General features: G+C 47.0%; 1 long non-coding RNA gene, 4 other non-coding genes and 1 pseudogene across 5 annotated transcripts; 3 read left to right on the top strand and 3 right to left on the bottom strand.

Annotated features, from left to right (window-relative positions):
• Positions 1 to 2,130: 2,130 nt before the first annotated feature.
• Positions 2,131 to 2,249, bottom strand: LOC138229302 (5S ribosomal RNA; annotated as a pseudogene).
• A 1,505-nt stretch (positions 2,250 to 3,754) lies between these two features.
• LOC138229303 (U1 spliceosomal RNA) lies at positions 3,755 to 3,916 on the top strand. Its single transcript, XR_011185737.1, has one exon. It is a non-coding gene; the product is annotated as a U1 spliceosomal RNA (small nuclear RNA).
• Positions 3,917 to 4,832: 916 nt separating this feature from the next.
• trnav-aac (transfer RNA valine (anticodon AAC)) lies at positions 4,833 to 4,905 on the bottom strand. The gene has a single exon. It is a non-coding gene; the product is annotated as a tRNA-Val (tRNA).
• Positions 4,906 to 5,014: 109 nt separating this feature from the next.
• trnaf-gaa (transfer RNA phenylalanine (anticodon GAA)) lies at positions 5,015 to 5,087 on the bottom strand. Its single transcript has one exon. It is a non-coding gene; the product is annotated as a tRNA-Phe (tRNA).
• Positions 5,088 to 17,643: 12,556 nt separating this feature from the next.
• On the top strand, positions 17,644 to 18,274 carry LOC138229301 (uncharacterized). Its single transcript, XR_011185736.1, has 3 exons — positions 17,644 to 17,762; positions 17,930 to 18,112; positions 18,192 to 18,274. It is a non-coding gene; the product is annotated as an uncharacterized lncRNA (long non-coding RNA).
• Positions 18,275 to 26,040: 7,766 nt separating this feature from the next.
• Positions 26,041 to 26,113, top strand: trnaf-gaa (transfer RNA phenylalanine (anticodon GAA)). Its single transcript has one exon. It is a non-coding gene; the product is annotated as a tRNA-Phe (tRNA).
• Positions 26,114 to 26,235: the final 122 nt, after the last annotated feature.

The following is a 26,235-nucleotide window of genomic DNA, read 5'->3' as shown; positions in this document are numbered from 1 at the left end:
GCTGGTTCCGGTATGAATTCTCGAGGAGTAATGTGGACATTTAAGGTTAATGTTCTAATGGCAAGGGACATCACTTAACTCTGTTTTGTTTTGAAGGCAACAATGCCTCGGGGCCTCGTGGCCTTCAAAAAGGGGGGATATGTAGCGGCAAGGCTTAATAATAAGGCAGAATTAAGTGTTTCTGAGCTTCCCAAATGAGGCCCCATTTCTCTGTTCATCTCTGTGGTGCAGCCACAGAGAAACCATTCATGCAAGATGTTTTCTTTTGATAAGGACAGCTCCCACAGGGGGATGCACTTAGCTAAGCCTGGCTATCATGATCAATGGTCATCCATTGGCGCCTATCTGTTTAGGGAGTGCCAGTTGGACATCTGGACTGCATTACTAAGTGTCAAGAGTAAGTGACTCATATCTCACCTTGATCAACCAATCAGGGACTGGTAGGGCCGAGTAACCCACGTGGGACTCTGATGCCCATGGAACTTTCAGCCAATCAATGAGCTGAAGTTCCTCCAGGTAAAAACAGGCAACACAGAGAGCCTGAGAGATTCAGAAGGGAAGATTCAGATTCAGATTCAGATTCAACAATTCTAAAGGGAATTCAAAGGAGAATCCCAAGGGCAGGACATTCTCGCAGCGCGCCTCCTGACCATCCTGAGACTCAGCCCGGACAACCACGGAACGGCCAGTGTGTCCGAGTGCCAGAACTTTCCTTTGTTCTAAGAGTCTAGAGTGGAGGTTGCCAGAGAGTAACCAGCAGCAGGCCTCGTGAACAGGTCGGAACTGTGGACAGCTGAATTACTATTCAGAACTAGCTCTTCATCATAAACGAACTGGTCCTCTTCCTGACTTGCTGGGACCCACAGTCATCTTTTCTCCTGTGCACAAACTGTGCTAGTTAAACAACACCAACTAGCCGGTCAGTGAGCATCAGCAGCGCACCGTCGCAAGCCGCACAGCACAGCCTGGCACGGAGCCAGAGAGCGCGGATTGGACAGCAACAGCCTGCAACTGTTTCTTTGTGCCCGCAGGAGATCTGAATCCCCAGAGATTGGATGAGTATTCAACTTCAATGCATTACAGCTCGAGAATTCAATTGTTATCCCAACCAGTTGATATCAATTTAATTCCTAAGAGTTATGTGCTTGTTTTGAGTATCTAATGTAGAAGTTGTAACCAAGTTCACTTTACGAAACGGTCTTAATGAATGATATACTGAACGTATGTCCTCTTGATATGTGTAACTCTTTGTAACTGATTGAATATATATCTTTTGTATTCTGATAACCCTCTCGCTAAGATCTGTTAGGTTTATATGCATATTCTATGTATTAATAAATGTATCCTCGTGTATTAGTACCTGTGTGTGCGCGTTGTTTGAGTTATGTCGCATGGTTGGATTCTAAAGCCATCAAAAGAATCAACTTTGTGATTTACTGCTACAATTAATAATTGTCTCAGTAAATGCCCAAACCCTACAGAACTGGTGCCTTCAGAGAGCCACTATGATTACATATTTGGCGTCACTGAACCGGTTTTCTCTACATTATTTCGCGTCCCTGGGTCCTTAATCTACAGGGGTGTGGCCATAAGCGAGAGCAAGGCTCGCTGGCACCCTTCTTATTGAGAGGACAGCTCCGTCACCTCTTTTACGACGCTGCTTTTTTCCCTTGTGTTTTTCTCTTCTTCCCACGTTCTCTCTCTTCACTGCCTTCGTCCCCGCTCTATTTCACTTCAGCCTTTCACTCTTGCTTCCTTCCAATGAGGACGGAGCTGCGGGAGAAAGGGCGCTATAGAGGATCGCTGTGGAGAGCTGCTGCTGTGCTTTGACATCTGAGCTCTGTGGAAAACGATCTCAATACAATTCTGAAAAACGTGACTCTCCAAACACCAGCCGAACAAGTCTCCACAGCCGAAGCGCTGTGTCTCTTTTCAGCTGGCGATAAACCTTTCCTCGATCCTTTGCGGACTTGTAAAACTGTTCGTGATCAGAATAAAAAACGCTCACGCTAATACACCAGCACCCGTGTCTCGCCAAAGCTGACAAATAAACAGACGGACAAGCCGCACTGCAGGTGTGAACAGGGGAATGAGCGAGCGAGCGGGGATAGGGCGCCTCCTGCGCTTAAAAGCTTACAGCACCTGGTATTCCCAGGCGGTCTCCCATCCAAGTACTAACCAGGCCCATCCCTGTTTAGCTTCCGAGATCAGACGAGATGAGGCGTGCTCAAGGGGGTGTGGCCGTAAGCGAGAGCAAGGCTCGCTTGCACCCTTCTTATTGAGAGGACAGCTCCGTCACCTCTTTTACGACGCTGCTTTTTTTCCCTTGCGTTTTTCTCTTCTTCCCACGTTCTCTCTCTTCACTGCCTTCGTCCCCGCTCTATTTCACTTCAGCCTTTCACTCTTGCTTCCTTCCAATGAGGACGGAGCTGCGGGAGAAAGGGCGCTATAGAGGATCGCTGTGGAGAGCTGCTGCTGTGCTTTGACTTCTGAGCTCTATGGAAAACGATCTCAATACAATTCTGAAAAACGCGACTCCCCGAACGCCAGCCGAACAAGTCTTGAAGTGGAAATCTAATAAGTAAATTGATTCTTAAAATTTAGAGAGCTTTGCAAATAAATATATTGGGGCTTTTAGATAATATATTTCAAGGATGTAATTGCTGTGCTACAGTACGTGCAGAATTTTAGAAAACAGTGCGTCAACAAAGTACACTGTTTAGGTTACTTTAGAAGACAATTTACCAAAACAATATATGCTGTCTGGGTCGTTAGAATTAGCTGAAAGTAACTGATATGCTTTGAATAACATATCTAGTGCTTCTTCTTTCGCTTTTTGATGTAATCTGTTTTCTCTTAGGGAAAGTGGAAGTTTTAGAAGGGACAAAGCGCTGAGCTTTTTTCCAGCGCAACGTCTTATGAAAACCCTGTACTGCCTGTAACAAATTGAGTCTCTGGTTGCTCCCAATATTGAAATAAAGACCTTACTCAGGTGAGAACTCTCTCTTGTGGCTTCCTTGATAGTTATATTTCCATGACACCGGTTTTAATGTCTGTAGATTGTATCTTCTTTTTATTTTTTGTTTTGTTTCATGTTCATATTATGTGTTTTCACCCAGTTGACTCCAGTTAATAACAGTTCATCCAGTTAATAGCCACTTTTGATGCGCGAAAAACGGGTGATCTTTCTATCTCGTGATCAGCTTAGTATCTTTCTGTAAATTTTTTTCTGCTTAATTAAACGTTTAAAATACATGAATTTCATAAAGACAACACACGTTTCGAACAGAAAAAAATCATATTCTGTTCTCTTCCTGGTATGTCTAACAGATCAGCAGGTCTTATTTTCCCAATTGCTTTTTTCCACTGTATTTATCATAATGGCTAGCCAATGTCTTCTCTTAGCTAGGTAACGGAGAGTGAGGAACATGGGGCTGTTCAAAGGCATCGAGGTCCCAGTCAAGGCAGCAGGTAGCCTGGCCCTGTTCATCACCCGAGAGAACTATTACCTCAGAGATCTGTGGAGAGAAGGGAGGGAGGAAGCAGAAAATCTGTGGGAAATTGAGAGCATAGGTCAATATCTCAAGAAACTGTGAAAAACATTATCATGTTTAAGTAAAGAATGTGATTTGCACCAGAAAAAAATAAATTGTTGCTATATTACTGGTACCGTGTCAATATGTAATGAGATGTGATTATATATACTGTTTTAAGTATGTATATTAATGTAAAGCTTTCTAATTTGTGATGTCCTGTATTTTTTTGTGAAAAGAAAATAAAGTTCTTAAAAAATCAATTCACCCAGGGCGAGGCTCGGCCATTGCACTCCGGCTGTGCTGACCCCTGCGAATTCCCCAAATGTGGGAATCTCGACTGCATAATTTCTGGTAGTGGGGGACTGCGTTCGATATTCGGGGGAGGCGTAAAACATGGTGCTGATCTTTGGAAAGCAGGAGGCAAAACTGACACGTTCTCATACAAGGAGCTGAAACCAGGCCACCTGGGTGAAGATCAGGTATCGTAACCGCTAGACCATATGGGAGCATACAGCCATGTTGTGCGTGCGTCATGTAAGCAAACTGTAATTGCTGCCTTCATGACCTGCTTGATGGAGAAAACACACAAGAGAGTTGGCACTCAGAGTGTCGAAGGGTTGATGTATACTAGGGCTCAGTTGAAATGCAGTGTCAGGACTTTTCCGACTAGTGTCACACAAAGAGAGTACATCCTTTCCTACTGGCTGTGTATGTCTCGGTAACTCGCTGTGATCGTATAGTGCTCAGAATTTGTGTTGTGGCCGCAACAACCCCGGTTCAAATCCGCATACTGGCAGAATAGGAGGAGTACTGCCTGACTGGATCGTTGATGAACGACAGAGGCCACTCCGACCTCCTCTTGGTTTTCTTCAATGACTTACTAAGGATCTTCTTCACATTCGCCCATGCAGGAGAAGCCAGTTACACCAAAGCAAACGCAGGAAAGTGCATTTCAAGCAGAGACCAGGAGGGACTTGTTTACACCGAGAGTGGTCGGAGAATGGAACAATGCGCCCAGCCCTGTTGCTGGAGCCGATTCTTGATGAGATCTTGGGCTCACTAAGAGGCCCCCGCTGGATGCTAATCTTTCTGTTGTTCTTGCAGGTCCTGCGCTGCTTTTGAGCCGACAGAGCTCGTCCTGGTCTGTCGGCACAGCCCAATTGCAAATGATCGGCTCCACGTACAGAAGGAACGTGCGTTTGGTACAAGAGTGCACGAAGGCACCGGAAATACATTTGGAACAAATGACCGGTCGTTCAAGACCTCTGTGAAGTACAGGAGCGTGCAAAACGAGGCTGCTTCCACCCGGTCTCGAACCGGGGACCTTTCGCATGTTAGGCGAACGTGATAGCCGCTACACTACGGAAACCTGCAGGGACCGCTGCTGGTGTCTTGCTTGTGTTTCGGGCTGAGAAAGGGACGCGTCACTTTAGGCAGGGGGCGCTGGAGAGAGGAACAAAGGGCGCGATGAAACAAAATGCCGAAACCCGGGATCAAACCAGGGACCTGTAGATCTTCAGTCTAACACTCTCCCAATTGAGCTATTTTGGCGGTGCGGAGAGCCCACAGCCACCTGCTCCAGCCTTCCTGTGTTGCGGCATGAGCGCACCAAGAGTAGCGGGAGAGTGTTGCAGGAACATCACTCTGAAGGAAAGCCACCCAGGTGCGCCCTCTGAGCTCTGTCCAGCGCATCTTCCTCGCATGGACTCCTGCCTGCGACGGGCAGGAAACAATTAGCAAGAACAGAACGACACCCCATGGGTGTCTCATGACCGCACCTTAGGTTGTGACACGTGCAGGTGTGAGGGGTTGCCGGGCTACTTTGGAGCAGAGCTTGGGCGGAGGGGGGGCGGGAAAGCAGACAAAGAGGTGACACCTCAAGGTCTGCACGATCACAGCTCTCCGCCGCCCCAGGCTTCCGCTCGATAAGCTACTGGACACACCCGCCCCTCCTCACACAGACCGTGGAAAAGCCCCCGAGTGGGAGGGCTCTCTCTTCCTCCCAGGAGCTCTTGGACACGACGCACAGACAGGGCGCGGGGAGCTGCCGCCTGCAAACACGGCTCCAGGCAGGACTCCACTCCGCAGGAGCCGCAGAGCAGAGGAGATGGGGGCAGCTTAGCTCCTGTGCAGAGACCTGAGCTGTTGTTGCTGCGGACGCTGTCTTTTCTGCACTCGGGGTAGGAGTGAATGTTGAGTTGCCCTTAGAAATGAAGCAGAGCACTTCAACGGCACGGGTGTGTGTGTGCGTGCGCCCTGGTGATTCTGGGAGACAGATCGAACCTGGGCTAAAAGAGAGGGGGCTTAGCCCTCTTCCATTTGCTAGTTCAAATTTGTACAACCCATTTGTATCTGCTAGGTGGCGCAGTCGTCGTGCACAAAGAACGCTTTGAAAAGCGTCAAAGGCAAGTCATTCTGAGTTGGTCGTTTGTGTTTTCCGTTCAGACGCGAAATGCTGAAATGATCTCTCGGCTCCTCGGTTGTCATCCCTGACATCCCAACCCCCCCACTCACTGTGTAAAGCAGTGTCGTATGGCCCTGACATCACACCCCCACCACTCTCTGCGTAAAGCAGTATCGTCAAGCCCTGACATCACACCCCTGCGACTCCCTGCGTAAAGCACTGTCGTATAGCCCTGACACCCACCCCTCCACTCTCTGTGTAAAACAGTGTCGTTTAGCCCTGACATCCCAACCCTGCCACTCTCTGTGTAAAGCAGTATCGTCGGGCCCTGACATCCCACCCCTGTCACTCTCTTCGTAAAGCAGTATGGTCAGGCCCTGACACCCCACCCATGCCACTCTCTGCCTAAAGCACTGTCATATGGCCCTGACACTCACCCCTCCACTCTCTGCATAAAGCAGTGCTGTTAAGTCCTGACATCCCACACCCTCCACTATCTGCGTTAAGCACTTTCGTATGGCCCCGACATCCCACCCCCGTCAATCTCTGCGTAAAGCAGTATGGTCAGGCCCTCACATCCCAGCCTCGTCGCTCACTGCGTTAAGCACTGTCGTATGGCCCTGACATCCCACCCCTGCCACTCTCTGCGTAAAGAAGTGTCGTATAGCCCTGACACCCACCCCTGCACACTCTGCATAAAGCAGTGTTGTCAAACCCTGACATCCCACACCCTCCACTATCTGCGTAATGCACTGTCGTATGGCCCTGACATCCAACCCCCGCCAATCTCTGCGTAAAGCAGTATCGTCAGGCCCTGACATTCAACCCCCGCCACTCTCTGAATAAATAAGTGCCATATAGCCCTGACACCCACCCCTCCACTCTTTGCATTAAGCAGTCTCGTCAGGCCCTGACATCCCACCCCCGCCCCTCTCTGCGTAAAGCAGTATGGTCAGGCCCTGACATCCCACCCACGCTACTCTCTGCCTAAAGCACTGTCACATGGGCCTGACACTCACCCCTCCACTCTCTGCGTAAAGAATTGTCCTCAAGCCCTGACATCCCACCCCCGCCACTATCTGTGTAAAGCAGTATCGTCAGGCCCTGACATCCCACCTCTGCCACTCTCTGCGAAAAGAAGTGTCATATGGCCCTGATACCCACCCCTCCATTTTCTACAAAAAGCATTGTCTTCATGCCCTGACATCCCACCCCCGCCACTCTCTGCGTAAAGCAGTATCGTCAGGCCCTGACTTCCCACCCCCGCCACTCTCTGCGTTAACCCCTGTCGTATAGCCCTGACACCCACCCCTGCACACTCTGCATAAAGCAGTGTTGTCAAACCCTGACATCCCACACCCTCCACTATCTGCGTAATGAACTGTCGTATGGCCCTGACATCCAACCCCCGCCAATCTCTGCGTAAAGCAGTATCGTCAGGCCCTGACATTCAACCCCAGCCACTCTCTGAATAAATAAGTGCCGTATAGCCCTGACACCCACCCCTCCACTCTTTGCATTAAGCAGTCTCGTCAGGCCCTGACACCCACCCCTCCACTCTCTGCATTAAGCAGTGCTGTCAGGCTCTGACATCCCAACCCCGCCACTCTCTGTGTAAGGAATTGTCGTATGGCCCTGACACCCACCCCTCCACACTCTACATTAAGCAGTGCTGTCAGGCTCTGACATCCCAACCCCGCCACTCTCTGCCTAAAGAATTGTCGTATGGCCCTGACACCCACCCCTCCATTTTCTACAAAAAGCATTGTCTTCATGCCCTGACATCCCAACCCCGCCACTCTCTGCATAAAGAATTGTCGTATGGCCCTGACACCCACCCCTCCACTCTCTGCATAAAGCAGTGTCCTCAAGCCCTGACATCCCACCCCCGCCACTATCTGTGTAAAGCAGTATCGTCAGGCCCTGACATCCCACCCCTGCCACTCTCTGCGAAAAGAAGTGTCGTATGGCCCTGATACCCACCCCTCCACTCTCTGCATAAACCAGTGTCTTCATGCACTTACATCCCACCCCCGCCAATCTCTGCGTAAAGCAGTATCGTCAGGCCCTGACATCCCACCCCCGCCACTCTCTGAATAAATAAGTGTCGTATAGCCCTGACACCCACCCCTCCACTCTCTGCATTAAGCAGTCTCGTCAGGGCCTGACAACCCACCCCCGCCACTCTCTGCGTAAAGCACTGTCATATGGCCCTGACACTCACCCCTCCACTCTCTGCGTTAAGCACGGTCGTATGGCCCTGACATCCCAGCCTCGTCGCTCACTGCGTTAAGCACTGTCGTATGGCCCAGACACCCACCCCTCCACTCTCTGCATAAAGCAGTGTCGTCAAGCCCTGACATCCCACCCCCGCCACTATCTGCGTAAAGCAGTATCGTCAGGCCCTGACATCCCACCCCTGCCACTATCTGCGTAAAGCAGTATCGTCAGGCCCTGACATCCCACCCCTGCCACTCTCTGCGAAAAGAAGTGTCGTATGGCCCTGACACCCACCCTTTCACTCTCTGCATAAAGATGTCTCATCAGGCCCTGACATCCCACCCCTGCCACTCTCTGCGTAAAGCACTGTCGTATGGCCCTGACATCCAACCCCTTCCACTCTCTGCGTATAGCAGTATCGTCAAGCCCTGACATCCCACCCCACCCACTATCTACGTAAAGCAGTATCGTCAGGCACTGACATCCCACCCCTGCCACTCTCTGCGAAAAGAAGTGTCGTATGGCCCTGATACCCACCCCTCCACTCTCTGGGTTAAGCAGTGCTGTCAGGATCTGACATCCCAAACCCGTGACTCTCTCCGTAAAGAATTGTCGTATGGCCGTGACACCCACCCCTCCATTCTCTGCATAAACCAGTGTCTTCATGCCCTGACATCCCACCCCCGCCTCTCTCTGCGTTAAGCAGTGCTGTCAGGCCCTGACATCCCACCCCCGCCACTCTCTGCGTTAACCCCTGTTGTATGGCCCTGACACCCACCCCTCCACTCTCTGCATAAAGCAGTCTCATCAGGCCCTGACATCCCACCCCCGCCACTCTCTGCGTAAAGCACTGTCGTATGGCCCTGACATCCAACCCCTTCCACTCTCTGCGTATAGCAGTATCGTCAGGCCCTGACATCCCACTCCTGCCACTCTCTGCATAAAGCGGTGTCGTCAAGCCCTGATATCCCACCCCCACCACTCTCTGCATAAAGCAGTACGGTCAGGCCCTGACATCCTACCCCCGCCACCTTCTGCCTAAAGCACTGTCACATGGCCCTGACACCCACCCCTCCACTCTCTGCGTTAAGCAGTGTTGTCAGGCCCTGACATCCCGCCCCCTCCACTCTGCGTAAAGCACTGTCGTATAGCCCTGACATCCCAGCCTCGCCACTCACTGCGTTAAGCAATGTCATATGGCCCTGAGACCCACCCCTCCACTCTCTGCGTTAAGCAGTGTTGTCAGGCCCTGACATTGCACGCCTGCCACTCTCTACATAAAGAATTGTCGTACGGCCCTGACATCCCACCCCCGCTACTCTCTGCATAAATCAGTGTCAAGTAATAGGTTTATTCCATGCTGAAAAAAAGAAGAAAGAGAACACAACGTTTCGGCCGTGGAGCCTTCTTCAGGTGTGAGAGAGACAGGACAGTAGGCAAAGGTAAAGTAGCGGGAGAACAAAGGCTGGGAGAGAGGAGGAGTGAGAGGCGGGAGCAGGGGACAGAAAGAGAGGCCAATCAAGAGGTTTGAAGTCAGAGTGGGTGCAGAGAGGTGTGAAATGAAACTTCCAATGAATGGAGAAAATTTAAAAGAACAGTAGTCTGTCGTTAAGGGAAGGGAGAATGTGTGATCCTAGCTGCAGAATAATTTTAGTTTCGGTGGTCTTTCTGATGTATGAGTTTCTGAAAACTGTCTTTGAGAACACATACAGAGAGATTAGAGTGGTTGTGGCCGTCAGAGGTGAAATGAGAAACAATGGGCTTGGAGAGATCTTTAATCTTCACAGCCCTGACGTGTTCTCTGAAGCGGTCTTCGAGTCTCCTTCCTGTTTCTCCAATGTAGATGGCTGGGCATTTACTGCAAGAGATACAGTAAATAAGGTTGCTGGAGGTACAAGATGCTGTCTGGGTGATCCGGAAATTGTCCTGAGGGGCCTTGAATGAGTGTGGTGGTGGCTGTGTACTTGCAGGTGATACAGCGAGCTCTGTTGCAAGGGAAAGTGCCTGGTGTGGATAATAATAATAATAATAATAAACTTTATTTTATATAGCGCCTTTTAAGGTGGCTTCTCAAAGCGCTTTACAGGATGACAATAACAATAAATAAGAAGACTACAACAATAAATAAGAAAATTTCACAAGACAGGACACAATTATAATTACAACAATACAACAATAACAATAGAGGAGACCGTGGAAGATGGTATTAAGAAGAGCAGAGGGGTGAAGAATGGAACCAGTTAAGTAAAGGCTTTTCTGAAAAGGAGGGTTTTGAGTCTGGATTTTTAGGAGTTTAGAGAAGGTGACTCTCTAATATCCTTGGGCAAAGAGTTCCAGAGCTTGGGGGCATAGCAGGAGAAGGCCCTGTCGCCCATACAATGTAGACGGGCTTGGGGGACAGTAAGGAGGGCAGAATTTGAAGAGCGGAGGTTGCGAGGTGGGGAGTAGGGCGATAAAAGTTCAGACAGGTATTGAGGTGCCAAGCCATGTAAAGCCTTGTAGGTGAGCATGAGGATTTTAAAGTCTACGCGGAATTTGACCGGAAGCCAGTGCAAGGACTCCAGGATAGGAGTAATGTGAACACTTGCACTAGACCTGGTCAGGATTCTGGCTGCTGAATTTTGGACATACTGCAGCTTGTTCAGAGTAGATTTAGATACCCCAGGGAGCAGAGCATTGCAGTAGTCAATTCGAGAGAATACAAATATGTTGATCAGCTTTTCAGCCACAGTTAATGATAGCATAGGGCGTAGTCTTGCGATATTTCTAAGGTGAAAAAAAGATGTTTTGACAGTATGCTGTACATGTGGGTCGAATGTTAAGCCAGAATCGAATATAACCCCAAGGTTTTTCAATTTTGATTGGAGCTCAAGTACAGAGCCATCTACAGACAGGGTTACATGGTTGTTGAGGGCGGTCAAGGGAGCTGTGAACAAGGAGGTTACGCAGATGAGGTGGTCGGCGATATGAGATGATAGGGCGATCAGAAAAGAGGGTCCCAATGGAGGGATCATCCTGTAGGATGGAAAAGTTCTGGTTAATGGTCCTGGGGATAGGAAGTGTGTTAGGGTGGTAAGGAAGCACCAAAGGAATGCAGTTGTTATGGCGGGAGTTCCTGATCGGGTTGATGGTCCGGGGGGTGTTTTTGGCTCGGGCAAGGGCCCTGTCAATCACACTGCTAGGGTATCCTCTGTTGATGAAAAATGAGTACATTTCGAGGGCTTGGTTCTCGAAGTCGATGTCGTCGCTGCATAATCGTCGTAACCTAAGGAATTGTGAAAAAGGAAGAGAGTTTTTAGTGTGGTTGGGGTGAAATTAGCTGTACAGGAGGTAGCTGTGTGAATCCGTGGGTTTGTAATAAACTGAAGTGGACAGTCGGGGGTAGTTGATAGACAAGTGGATGTCTAGAAACGGAAGAGTGGTGGAAGATATGTTAACCGTATATTTGAGGGACGGGTGGAAGTTGGTGAAATGGTGCAGGAAGAACTCAAGCTGATCGTTGGAGCATGTGGTGGCACCAACGCAGTCATCAATATATCGCTTGTAGAGGTCAGGGACATAGCCAGTGTAGGAAGCGAAGAAGCGTTCTTCTACCCAGCTGACAAAAATGTTGGCATAGCTGGGTCCCATTCTGGTGCCCATGGCAACTCCACTGACCTGTTGGTAAAAAAGATTATTGAAAGAGAATGCGTTCAGTGTGAGGACCAATTCTGCACGGCGTACCAGGGTGTGGGTGGGTGGATCAAGCACTGTGCGTTTGTCCAGCGTGTGCTTGAGGGCTGTAAGGCCGTCATTATGGGGAATGACGGTGTACAGAGATGTGATGTCCATGGTAAAAATGTAGCATTCGGTACCCTGAAATTGGAAATCATTAAAAAGTTGGAGCGCGTGGTTGGTGTCTTTGATGTATGAGGGAAGATCTTCAACCAGCGGTCTCATGAGGCTGTCGAGAAAGGCTGAGATGTAAGTAGTTGGACAGTTACATGCTGATACGATGGGGCATCCAGGGGTGTCCGGTTTGTGGATTTTGGGGAGGAGGTATAATTGAGATACCTGTGGATGTTCCATGATGAGCCGGTTCGCCTCCTGGGGGAGCTCGTTACTGCTGATAAGAAGGGAAATGGTGGAAACCACTTCCTTTTGGTAGTCAGTGGTAGGGTCCTGTTGGAGAGGGAGGTAGGCAGAAGTGTCAGTTAGTTGTCTAGAGGCTTCAAAGATATATAGATCCTTACGCCACACCACAACAGCACCTCCTTTGTCCGCTGGTTTGATGACAATATCATCCCTGTTGCGGAGAGACTGGAGCGCCTGATTTTCTCCTTGGGTGAGGTTAGACCTATGTTTACTGGGTATAGGGAGTGCCTTGGGAGCTTGATTAGTGCATTGGTTGATGAAATAATCAACTGGTGGAAAACGGCCAGAGGAGGGCAAACAGCTCTGTTTGGGATTAATGTTGTTATCGTTGTTATCGCTCATCGCTCATCCTGTGAAAGGGAAAGGTCAGAAGGTATGGTGACAACAAGGTTAGGGTTGGTGAGGGTGTTCGGGGTGTTGATGGTTTTCTTCTGTAGAAGATGACTGAGTTTTTTGTCCTTCTCTGTAGTGAGAAACTGGTAGAGTTTAGAGTTGAGAGATCTAATGAGGTAAGTTATGAAGGGAAGATGATGTGGAGCTGTCAGCCGTAGAAATTCCTTAGCCTCTTTGATGTTGTTGTCGGAAAGGATAATCTGTTTTTTGAGGGAGAAAATGGTAGAGAGCATTAGTTTCCTAGAAAAGTGTTTTAGAAGTCTCTGAGTGTTACTCTGGGTGGTATCAGAGTCAAAAGAAAAGGTATTAAATTCAAGGCGAAATCCTTTAGGGATGATATTATGTCGACGACATCTGTAAAGGAATAGAAGGTGGTTAGAAAGCCTGGTCTTGGAACAGATAGCTGTAAAGAGACGGAATGCTGGTTTAGTGAGAGAAGCGGGCAAGTGGCCCAGGGAGGAAGAGAAGGTATGTCGAAGAGATCTAGAAAAAGATTTGGAGGAAGGCATAGTGGGTCGCATATATTTTCGTTTTTCTCTTTTTTACATAACACGCTTTCGAGAAATAGACTGTCTTGTAATGAAAGCTGCATTAGAAAATGTGTATCTAAATTAAAATCGGGAATATGTCTTTTGCGTTATTCAGCTTTCTTAGCGCTTGGGTCTCGATTCAGATATTGCAATGAAAGCAACAGGGGAGTAAGTTTTCCTTTTCTAAATCAAAGGTGATCTGCTCACAAGGAAGTATAAAAACGTCAGCGTTTACTTTTTGAAGACCGCAAATTGTCGAAACACTGTTGCTTCATAAGCTAATAAGTAACATTTCTGAGCACGCATTGTATTACTAATGCTATTATTAATTAAAAAAAAGCTTAAATTCACATAATGGAATTTGGACGGCTCAAAGTAGTCTATTCCTTGTACACCTTTACTTGCCCGCTGAGTAGAGTTTTAACCAACGGCAGCAGAAGTAGCAGTAATAGCAACAGTGTGGTTAGAGTGTCACAATACACTCTATGAAAGAATTGCGGCTTCAGATCGTTTTGTTCTGTTGAAGCTGCCTACAGGCTCCGATTTGCTGACATTGGCTGTGATCTTTTTCATGAAATTCTTCACATATTTGAAATATTTAATTCGGGTTCGCCTAATACACGGTGCAACCCGTACCTGCAGCAGAATGCTGTGGCACATGAAGCCGTTTTGTTTATCGGTTGTAAGGATTGAGGAGCGTACTACAAATCGAGCAAGCGAAAAGAAAATTAAACAAGAGTCAGGAGTTTTTGGATTGCTAATCCATTGTGCTCTGCTCATCTAGATTCAAATTCCATTCTTGTCATGGTTAAGGCCTGAGACGTGTGTGTTTTTTCTAAACGGTGTTTGCATTTGTTTCCTCCTTTACTCCTGTAAACTCAAGGATTTTTTTTTCCTTGGTGGCAACAATATGCTTCTGCAATACAGTAAATGGTAGACTCTGCTTTCAAATTAGCTGCACCAGGCATTCGGATACAGAAAAACACAGGGATTTAAAATTCAGGAATATGAATGGCCAATTGCTTACAGCTAGGGTTTTTACGTTTTCTTATTTAGCGATTTGTGTATCAATCTTTTAACAATTCATTAAAATGCTAACAATATGTAAAATCAAAACAACAGCACCTTTAAATGCTGGGGAGACAGGTAGTTGTTTTTTTCATCAGATGCCAATCTCTAATGCTGTGTGTGAGAGCTTACGTACCTTTCCTTTTCTCACATTTTCTGACAACTATTCCAAAGGGGCACCCTGTCAGCTCCTAATACTTTTTAAAAGTCTGCCTGCATGTTTGATTATTGTCGTTTTATTTAGAAAAAGTTCAATATTGATCATAACTAAAGAAAATTAGGATCACGAATAAAAAAAGGGCTGAAGATGCGAGTCGCTCTTGAATCAGAGCTGGGCGACACGGGCTTCTGTTCTGATATGATTGTACGAAAAGCAGGAGGAATCTCTTCTCTCCTATGGAGCATGAGCTGAATCAGGAGTGAGACATTTCGTATGCTCGTGCATATGTTAACGCATGACCTACATCGTAAAACTAAATTAAAAACTAACATTAAGTTGTCAAAGACATTCATTTATATACAAACAAGAGACACACATAGTAATGATTCTACATTAACTTGTCCTGCACTGATCAGACTACTTGAAATGTATGAAAGCCCGTTTCCGCCAGGGAGGGCTAAGTAACTCAGAATTGCGACTTAGTAACTCACAACTCCGACTTTATATCTCACATTTGCAACTTCGAAATAGCCCATATTTCATTGTCTGTCCTTTTGTTATTGTAACGGATTCGGGTTCTAGCCAGCAAGACCTGGGTTTGAGACAATACGGGGTTTGAGGCACGAAGTAGGGTGGGAGCGGCGAGGGCACAAGCCCTAGAACCCGAATCTGTTACAATAACAAAAGGACAGACAATGAAATATGGGCTATTTCGAAGTCGCAAATGTGAGAGATAAAGTTAAAATTCTGAGTTTTTAGGTCGCAATTCTATGATTCTAAGTCACAATTCTGAGATACCATAGTGCGTTTTTTTTACTCCCTGGCGGAAACGGGCTTCCATAGGTTCTCAGTGCTGCGAAGCAAAAGCAATCTCTGGAAAATCAGACAAATTATTATCAGATCATGTCAAAAGCTGATCAGTATTTCTTTACTGGGAAGCAAAGAAATGCTTGTATTACACATTTTAATATGACATGCAATTACACATGAAAAATAGTAAAATTATTTTCATTGTGGTACGTGTTGATAGAACAGCCCCCTCGATAAAAGAAAGTGTGGACGGACGTGTCGCATGTTCCGTACTCTGTCTGACAGCGAGTTTAACACACTTTCCTCGGAAATTAGAAACTAATTGAACAATAAATTAATCTGAGCAAATTTTACACGTGTGGGTGATTTAATTCTGTCGAAATTGCGTGGAACTCCTCCGCTGAGGTCAGATACACACGGGAAAGTGTTCAGGCGGCTTCACGGAGTCCCGCCTCAGACTGGAAGCAGGTTCTAATTAGACGCTGAGAACAATCCGAGTCTTTGTGTGTAATTGATTGTGTTGATTGAGCGGTAGTGTGACCAGGTGTGCGGTAGCAGGTCCTGCCAGTATAAAAACCTAGTCACCGCGTTCACACTTTATGCTTTCTTGCTTCAACACGGTTTTGTGGTTTACTTATTTTACTCCTGTAGCAATTAAGCGGGACGTTAATTTGGCGATGCGCTCGTTTCTCTTTGTGCTGTGCCTGTGCGCAGGGGCCGGGCTCCCTGCACTGATCTCCGCCGGGCCTGCTGGCTGGGACTCTCGGGAATTGGCGCTCCAGGCCGACCTCCCGGCTCCTGAAGACGCAGCCCAGGTGGAGGACTTGAACCTGGCAGATGCGCCCTCCGAAGACCTGTCTGCAAGCGAGAACGACTCGCAGTCCTTGGCTCCCGACTTTTGCCGCCTTCCCGTGTCCAGAGACGCGTACTCGCCCTACTTCAACAAGGAGAAGATGAAGCCGGCAGCTGCCCCTTACCCGCCTACATCAAGAGCGTCCTGTTTCCTCCCCAGCGAGGGCGGCAGCCGGCTCGCCCGGCCATCGGGGGCACCCGAGGAGTGGCTGTGTGGTGCGACTCCAGCAGGATGTACGTGGGGGTCAGTCGGCTCCTGTTCGGCTTCAGCTGTCGGCCATCGGAGGTGACCTTGGGCAACTGCAGCGTCAGCCGAACCACACGCCATTACTTCTACTTCATCTACGGGCTTCACGAGTGCGGTACCGAGCGATCGGTAAGCGGGTCTTCATCTACAGGCAATGTATCGATGTGAACTGTAGGGCTAGTGTCGGGGTTGCCTTTCCTGGGAATACCCCTTCCTCTGTGACCTTGCAGGTTGTCCAGGGCCGCCTGGTGTACTCCAACACTCTCCGCTATGCCCCGCCCTCCTCCAGTGCGCCTGTGCATCACTTCATTCCCTTCTCTGTGCCGGTCAAGTGCTCCTACAACAGGTAGGCAGGGCTCTGCTGCTGCTGAGAAGCCGCTGGGAAAGTGTCCAGAAGCCCCTCATCTCCTCTGTCCTGCAGGTTCCACTACTCCTACAAGGTTGGCTATGTCCCCACATGGGCCAGGAGAAGGACCTTCTTCAAGGACCTGAAAAACAAGCACAGCTTTGTCCTGCTCACCACCAACTGTAAGCTCCTTGAGTGAGTAGCTCCTCCTGCCAGCAGGGGGTGCTGTGTGCAGGTGTAATGCTGCCTCTCTCTCTCTCCAGCCCACTGTGTCCGGCTCTCTCCCAAGGATGAGTACTTCCTGGGTCAGCCCATGTACTTCCAGGCCACTGCCTACTTTGCCACAGCGGAGCAGAGGCTGTACATCCACTCGTGTTACGTAACCGAGAAACCGGACCAGCACTTGCAGCCCTGTTTCCCTGTGATCGATAACTTGGGGTACGGCCCCTTCTGGAAGGAGAGGTGGGCAGGAGCCCCGAGAGCCTGCAGGGGTTCATCCTTGTCCCCAGGTGCATGGTGGACAGCAAGGCAGATGGCTGCCTGTCCAGGTTTGTCCCCTCCAAGCAGAAGGATGTGCTCCGCTTCACGATTGATGCCTTCCTCTTCCAGAAGAAGCTGTCCAGGAAGGTACTGCTCTCAAAGGCTGCTCAGCCTTCCTGCTCTACTGATCCATGGTCTGCTTTTCCATCCATGATCTAGATGTGAACCAGACTGTGGCAGCTGTAGTGCCTAGAGCTGCCAGCTTGCCTTCACTGATGGCAGAAGGTCCTTCTCTGTCCCTCTATTGGCCTTGATCCCTTAAAGCTGTGACCTTCCCAGTGACTGAGCTGTACATGCACTGTCATGGCTGTGGCTCCTGCTAAAGCAACACCAGGGACCAAGTCCTGCACCTACAACAGGGAGGCGAAGAGGTACTTCTGCAAGGAGCCTGCTGAGGGTGCTCTGGGACATGCCAGGTGGAGGCCTCACCTGTCCTCCTCTCCTCCAGGTGGGAGGAGCTGTATGGTGACCATGAGGTCTGTGCCTGCTGTGAGTCCAGGTGTGCTGGCAGTCAGAATGAAGGTGGGTCTGGTTCTCTATCCCTTGTGGATGCATCTCTGCCCAGGAGACAAACATGCTTGGATAACTGAGGAATGATCCCGTGCTGGACAAAGGGACTGTGTAGATGAGTAGACTGTGGGTCTCTGGGTATAGCAGATCCCTCACTCCTGGGTGTTACTTGTCCACAGGTACCAGGAGCCTGGTGACCAGCAGTCGGGTGGCTGTGGCACCAGGAGAAGCTCCTCTGGATGTGGGAGCTGACTGGACTGAGGATGAGGAGGGAGACCCTCCGATCTCCAGTGAAGATGCTGAGAGCACCAGTGAGGATGTGGAGGGAGCAGAGGACTTTGGAGATGTTGGCCAGTGGACAGGTAGGGTCTGGCAGGAGGAGCTCCTGTAGGGGTGGGTGTCCTGCAGTGTAGCTGGATTGTTCTCCTTCTTCCTCCCCAGGTGCCTGAATGAAGGCTCCAGCCTGGCCCTTGTGCCTCTCCTGCCTCCAGTCACCTTGTAATGGCAACATTTCAATAAAGCTGTGAAAGACCCTTCTGCCTGCCCTTGTTTCTTTATGGTTTACAGGTTTGAATGGGGTGGAGGAATTCAAGGGAAGTGAGACCCATTAATAAATTAAAGTACTGTATTTGTGGGGGTTCCCCATTCAAGAATGCTTCCTGTATTGCTGCCAATGAGGACTGAAAATGGCTGTAGTTATAAAGCATTATACTGGGGGAAGATGGCCGCACTATTCCTTGGGCAGGTCATTGTGACTTTTTTTTTTACTGTGGGAGAGACAGAGGTGTTCAATATACTGGAAATCCTCCCGTTTCCGAGAGGGGTAGTGGTTATGGAGTGAGTTGCTACTGTAGTGCCCAGTAAGAGTGAGATCTGATGTCCTATTCTGGGCTGCACAAACTGTCTAAAATAAACACAAGGAAGGAATTGTCAACAGGGGCTTGGTGTAAAGTAGGCCTTCCTTCCTTAGCAGAGGAACAATACTGGTGTGTGAACATCAGTGAATAATGGTGCAGTTAGAATCTCGGAGGTCTTATGTTATGGGTGTTGGTTTCACAGCAGTGGTAGTGGACAGTCATAAGTATTAGGATTGAGACTGGAGATCCCAGTACTTGATCCGGAAGACAGGTGTTCACAACTACCTCTACCAGCAGCACAGATGGTGTAGATTGAGACTGAGCGCTTACTACACAAAGCCTCTCCACTGTTTCAGTGTCCCGTGTCATGGATTTCAAGTGAATCCTAGTCTTCCTTTGTGACTACCTATAATTTGCACAAATCATGATGGCCCACTAAGGCTGTCAATTTTTAGCCCTACTGCAGTGCCCTATTAAAGTTTCAAGGATTTAGAATAAACTTTTATATAATTGTTCCGAAGGTGGCTTCTCAAAGCACTTGACAAAATTACAATTAGAATACACAGGATAAAACAATTCCAATAGATTGAGGAGAAAAGTAGAAGCAGAGGGGTAAAGAATAGAACCAGTTCAGTAAAGGCTCTTCTACAGAAGAAGGTGTTGAGTCTGAATTTGAAGGAGTTTAGGGAAGGTGACTCTGGTATCCTTGGGGAGAGAGTTCCAGAGCTTGGGGGCATAACAGCAGAAGGCCCTGTCACCCATACAGTGTAGACAGGCTTGGGGGACAGTTAGGAGACTAGAACTAGAAGAGCAAAGGTTATGATGTGGGGAGTAGGGTGATAATAGATCAAACTGCTACTGAGAAGCAACTGAAATGTGATGGCATGTTCTACAATTTATGCAAGACAGGTAATGTTAGGATTTTATGGAACAGTGGTAATGGCAGCACTTTTGAGGATCGTTGGTACAACGGCAATGCTCAAGGATTCATTTCTAATATTGAGGACAATGGGTTATATACCCATCGTTCTTACCAAAGGATCAGAGACCTTTTGCTAAATATAAAGACTCCTTTCCACCACTAATTTATACAGGTTTGGTTCATTTGGGCTTTATCAGTTAAACATTTAATATTGTATTTGTCAGTTTGTTGATGCCTATATATCACAGTGATCTGCACACACATCTTTGACTGAATATGGGCTGCCAAACTTCTCCACCAAACTTATGTATCACGGTAGGTACACAAGAAGTTTCTTTGTAATAACAGGGTTGGTGCCAGTAGTCAGATTGGGTCAATTGCAAGGTAAGAACAGCATCGCATTAACTGGAGATGATCCCGAGATTAGCATGCAGCTCTGTACGCCAGATTACTACCGATTTGCAACGCGCTCGTCTGCTGACTTTAGTCCCCTGCTCAATAATCACAATGTTCCCAATTGCAATGAGCCCAAGGAAACAGCTGCTGCTCTCTAGATGACACTACAGGACAGGACTAAGTACAATTCCTGCAATAGACTAAGCAGTTTAGTGCCAAACTAATGGAACACTGAATCCTATGGGACAGTTCCGAATGTAGTAACAGTTTAATACTGAAATAATATCGTAAACACCTTGTGATCTTAAGAATCTGTCGCTGTTAAAAAGTATTATAATAATAAGCTAAAATTGTACTGCAGCCACAACACAGTGGACCTGCAGCTCCTGTCCTGATCATACAGAAAGATGTCATCACTATGTAGTGTGCTCTCTGAAGGCACCAGTTCTGTAGGGTTTGGGCATTTACTGGGACAATTATTAATTGTAGCAGTAAATCACAAAATGATTCTTTTAATGGCTTTAGAATCCAACCATGCGACATAACTCAAACAATGCACACACACAGGTACTAATACACGAGGATACATTTCTTAATATATGGAATATGCATATAAACCTAACAGATCTTATCGAGAGGGTTATCAGAATACAAAGGGTATATATTCAGTCAGTTACCAAGAGTTACATATATCAAGAGGACATACGTTCAGTATATCATTCATTTAGACCATTTCGTAATTGAACTTGGTTACAACTTCTACATTAGATACTCAAAACAAGTACATAACTCTTAGGAATTAAATTGATATCAACTGTTTGGGATAACAATTGAATTCTCGAGCTGTAATGCATTGAAGTTGAATACTCATCCAATCTCTGGGGATTCAGATCTCCTGCGGGCACAAAGAAACAGTTCCAGGCTGTTGCTGTCCAATCCGTGCTCTCTGGCTCGGTGCCAGGCTGTGCTGTGCAGCTTGTGACGGTGCGCTGCTGATGCTCACTGACCAGCTAGTTAGTGTTGGCTTTAACTAGCAAAGTTTGCACACAGGAGAAAAGATGACTGTGGGTCCCAGCAAGTCAGGAAGAGGACCGGTTCGTTCCTGATGAAGAGCTAGTTCTGAATAGTGATTCAGCTGTCCACAGTTCCGACCTGTTCACGAGGCCTGCTCGGGTGGATCCTCTGGTTACTCTCTGGCAACCTCCGCTCTAGACTCTTAGAACAAAGGAAAGTTCTGGCACTCGGACACACTGGCCGTTCCGTGGTTGTCCGGGCTGAGTCTCAGGATGGTCAGGAGGCGCGCTGCGAGAATGTCCTGCCCTTGGCAGCCTTTCTGCTCCTGGGCCGTCCCGCCCTGGAATTGTCTCACACTCCTGGAATTCTCCTTTGAATTCCCTTTAGAATAGTCTTGGAGCTCTGTGTTGCCTGTTTTTACCTGGAGGAACTTCAGCTCGTTCATTGGATGAAAGTTCCATGGGCATCAGAGACCCACGTGGGTTACTCGGCCCTACCAGTCCCTGATTGGTTGATCAAGGTGAGATATGAGTCACTTACTCCTGACACTTAGGAATGCAGTCCAGATGTCCATCTGGCACTCCCTAGACAGATAGGCACCAATGGATGCCCACTGATCATGATAGCTAGGCTTAGCTAAATGCATCCCCATTTGGGAGCTGTCCCCTATCAAAAGAAAACATCTTTAAATCAGCCTGCCTGAATAGCTTGAAGAGAGAGATGGGGCCTCATTTGGGAAAGCACAGCAACACTTAATTCTGTCTTATTAACAAGCATTGCCGCTACAAATAGTAGGAAGAAAGATACAATGTTTTGAAAATGTAATATGTTTTAAAGGATTAAAGGGAAAAGAAATACTTTATATAAACTAATTCAACTGAGCTCCTCTAAACAATATAGCCTGAAGAATTGCCAAAGCACAATGTATCAATTTTGGTGACACTGGGGTAAAAGGATCACAACATTGAAAACCACAAGGCTTATTTTCAACAGCAAAATTTGTGCTTGATAAAATTTGACAAAAAAAGGAATATTACACGCACGGAAACCAATATTTACCACTAGGATAGAATGCAGCATAGAACAGTTGGATAGAAGGTTAATGTAACTCTATAGTGCATCACAGAGGTCAGTCTCTTCCCCCTCATTATGCAGGCTGACTTGTTCACAGTGAACTGTCCTCCAGCGATAGTCAGCTGTAATCACTGACACAGACATGATGTTAATACTCTGACAGCATCTTGGCTGATTTGGTTAAAGTGTTTTCCTATTAAACAGGAGATTCTGTGTTCAAATCCCACCAGTGTCTTTCTTCCTGTCTTATCTTACAAAATGTATCACTATGGATGATTACATGCAGCTTGATTTTGTTTAATGCAAGTTTTCATTCCCTTTCTGATGGCTCTCTCTACAGTAATTTTTAAAAGTACTAATCGGGATGGATTACTGTACATATCCTCAGTTAAGGGGAATATATAAGTAGTGACTATCCAAATTGCATTTTTGTGTGAAACGCATTTCAGAAAATCGAAAACCAATTTTCAAAACTCACAATAACAAGACAAAGGCAAAACATAAGTTCACTTGCACTTTATGCATATTTACCACAACCTTGCCTTCTGATCATAAAAAAGTCTTAATTTTAATATAGCAGTTTTAAATGGGACATTCAGAACATGGCATATGAGAATATATGGTTAACTGAGGATGAGCAAAGGATGATCGCACTTTCTGCTTATTGCTATGAACCTACCTCTGGTTATAAAAATGTCTCAAAATTCTGACACTGAGGTGTGAGACACAATGTAACAGGCTCTCATAATCCCGAAATACAAGAAATTTTACTGTAGCGTTTTATAAATTTGACCCTGTGAACATTGCATGTCCCTCCTTCCTCATTACCAAAACATCTCAATGTCCCGACACTATGTACATTTGTAATTACAACACTTCACTGTTTCATTTATGAGTTGTGACATTGTGAACATGGCATGTTAAAGTATATAGAAAATCTAGATCAGAACAGGCTAAATGCAATTCCTAGTGATTTATCATTTTCTTACTTTCTAAATTAAAAAAAATATTTTTTCAGTGATTAGGACACTTCAGTATGACATAAAATATGCTTCAATGACAGAATAAATAATAATAATAATAACTAAGCATGGAAAAAATACCCAAAGTGGACATTCATAGTTGTGATTATAGGAATGTTAGCTATCGGGTGGGTAGCTGCGTCAGCATGCGTAGGCTGCAAAGGAACAAGTAAAGGACTATTCCTGCTGAAAAGAGAAGAAAAGAATCACAATGTTTCGGCTGTGGAGCCTTCTTCAGGTGTGAGAAAGACAGGGCAGTAAGCAAAGATAATTTTCTTTTTATCTTTGCTGAATGCAGTTTATCGCTGATGACAACATCAAAGACATTAAGGAGTTTTTATGGCTAACAGCTCCACATCAACTTCCTTTCATAACTAACCTCATCAGATCCCTCAACTCCCAACTCTTCCAGTTTCTCACTTCAGAGAAGGATAAAAAACTCAAAATTCTCTACAAAGAAAAACCATCAACATCCTTATCACCTCCACCAATACTACACCTCTGACCTTCCCCTTTCACCCCTTTGCATCCTCAGCTAACATATTTTAATAGTACAACAAAATTACAATAGATTGTACAGTATTTATGTTTAAAATTAAGGTAAATGTGTCAAAATATCGAAGTCCAAATGCACGGTGCTAATGTAACAAAGCTTGCAAGTTTTTAAACAAATCTGCATTGTATTTTTAAAATATTTCAGCAGAGGATGCAACGGGGGTATAAATGACGACTCGACTTTTTCTTGGGTGAATTTGGTTTCCTGGGGAGTTGCGATGTTGGGCATACAGCAATCGGACATTTCCCGGTGATTCAGACACGTGTTAAGCACTCGCATTTCCTGCAAATATTAAAATGGTTAAGGTTTCGCTTAGAAATCCAATCGACCTTTGCGAAGACAATGTTTACATCGCAAAAGAAACCCATCCCTGGGTGGACTCGAACCACCAACCTTTCAGTTAACAACCAAACGAGCCACACAGACGGAATGGTGGGTCCCTGTCTCACCTCACAACTTTCCGGTTAAAAAAATATATTTTTTTGCCAGATGGCAATATTTCTTCTGCACTGATAATCAAGAATTGAATTTCATTTCTCGCAAGCTGTGTGAATTTCTTGAAATACAAGTTTTCCAGAAAGGAAATTAATACATGCATTTAACGAAATCAAGCCCTTTGTGATAGTCCGAAATGGTACATTATGTACCACAAGATAGGAAAAAAAACATGACTGGGATTTTAAGCTACGTGACCTATGGTACCAGACCGGGGAAAAGTTAGCTTGAAGTTCGAAAACGATTTTGGAACGCCTGTAGCGTTTACACGAAACCTCTTAGAATCGCGAGAATACTTGCTTTGTGTATAAAATACATTGTGAATGCTTTCTCAGCCTTTACTTTTTCGTTTATATGACATTTGTTTGACCAAGAAACGAATATTCTTTTGTCCATATCTTCGCAACGGAAGCACAGAACGCCTTCAAACCAAATGCATTTAAAAGACCACGACATGTGGATATTTCTACAGCCTCTACATCAAAGTATCAGTGAGCTAATTATCTTTTTCTAAACCTCTGGTTTTTCATCGATGCGTAATTACGCACTAACTGGAACCCGGGGGACCGCTGTGTGCACAAGTTCACAACGCGAGAAATACTGTTCAATATGGCTTCATGCGAAAAACCCGTATATGACCATAGGCAACAGAATAGCGCAGTCTCCAATTACTCAGACTGTAAGCACGGGAATAAAGCTTTGTCTGAATTCTGAAACCCTTCCTTTACGGTCTGTTTTCATTCGGGTAAGAGTCAACTATATTCACAATACTACTGACAGCAGGAAGATTAAAATATTCTTTACTCAGCAGCTTATTAAAAACAGCTCCCATGATGTTCAAACCGATTTTTTACACAGAACACTGACACAGCTTTGCGTTCTGAATCTCTTTTTCTCGTGTGTTTATTTAATGTGGCACAATGTACTTGGATAGGGGTATTCTGTTCACAAACCAATAGCATTTAAACCACAGCACCCACAATGCTGCAAGTAAGTGTTTTACACACTAAGCAGAGAGCGATGTCTTCCTCGTTAGTATAGTGGCAAATATCCCCACCTGTCACGCGGGAGACCAGGGTACATCAGGACATGCATTGAAGTGAAAGCAGGATGCGCTGCAACATCCGCTGTGCAGATCCCGCCACACTAAGAGGTGAGTGGGTCTGTTCGATCACAGCGCTAGGCGAATCCCCAAACAGTCTGCGTGGCAACAAACGAAAAGGGCCTGTTTCCGCCCGGTTTCGATCAGGGGAAATCGGGCCCAGTAGTGGCGGGATCTGTACAGTGCATGTCGCAGCGCTTCAATGTGCTTCCTGATGTCCTACCCCGAGAAGAGAAAGGACAGCGTACACAGCAACAACAGATCAGGTCTCTGCACTGGATCTAAGCTGCCCCCATCTCCTCTGCTCTGCGGCTCCTGCGGAGTGGAGTCCTGCCTGGAGCCGTGTTTGCAGGCGGCGGCTCCCCGCGCTCTGTCTGTGCGTCGTGTCCAAGAGCTCCTGGGAGGAAGAGAGAGCCCTCCCACTCGGGGGCTTTTCCACGGTCTGTGTGAGGAGGGGCGGGTGTGTCCAGTAGCTTATCGAGCGGAAGCCTGGGGCAGTGGAGAGCTGTGATTGTGCAGACCTTGAGGTGTCACCTCTTTGTCTGCTTTCCCGCCCCCCCTCTGCCCAAGCTCTGCTCCAAAGTAGCCCGACAACCCCTCACACCTGCACGTGTCACAACCTAAGGTGTGGTCATGAGACACTCATGGGGTGTCGTTCTGTTCTTGCTAATTGTTTCCTGCCCGTCGCAGGCAGGAGTCCATGCGAGGAAGATGCACTGGACAGAGCTCAGAGGGCGCACCTGGGTGGCTTTCCTTCTGAGTGACGTTCCTGCAACACTCTCCCGCTACTCTTGGTGCGCTCATGCCGCAACACAGGAAGGCTGGAGCAGGTGGCTGTGGGCTCTGCGCACCGTCGAAATAGCTCAGTTGGGAGAGCGTTAGACTGAAGATCTAAAGGTCCCTGGTTCGATCCCGGGTTTCGGCATTTTGTTTCATCGCGCCCTTTGTTCCTCTCTCCAGCGCCCCCTGCCTAAAGTGACGCGTCCCTTTCTCAGCCTGAAACGCAAGCGAGACACCAGCAGCAGTCCCTGCAGGTTTCCGTAGTGT

The sequence above is a fragment of the Lepisosteus oculatus genome, unplaced genomic scaffold (assembly GCF_040954835.1).
Source record: "Lepisosteus oculatus isolate fLepOcu1 unplaced genomic scaffold, fLepOcu1.hap2 HAP2_SCAFFOLD_446, whole genome shotgun sequence".
NCBI classification, from domain to species: domain Eukaryota; kingdom Metazoa; phylum Chordata; class Actinopteri; order Semionotiformes; family Lepisosteidae; genus Lepisosteus; species Lepisosteus oculatus.
This window is presented reverse-complemented; position numbering and strand designations above follow the sequence as displayed.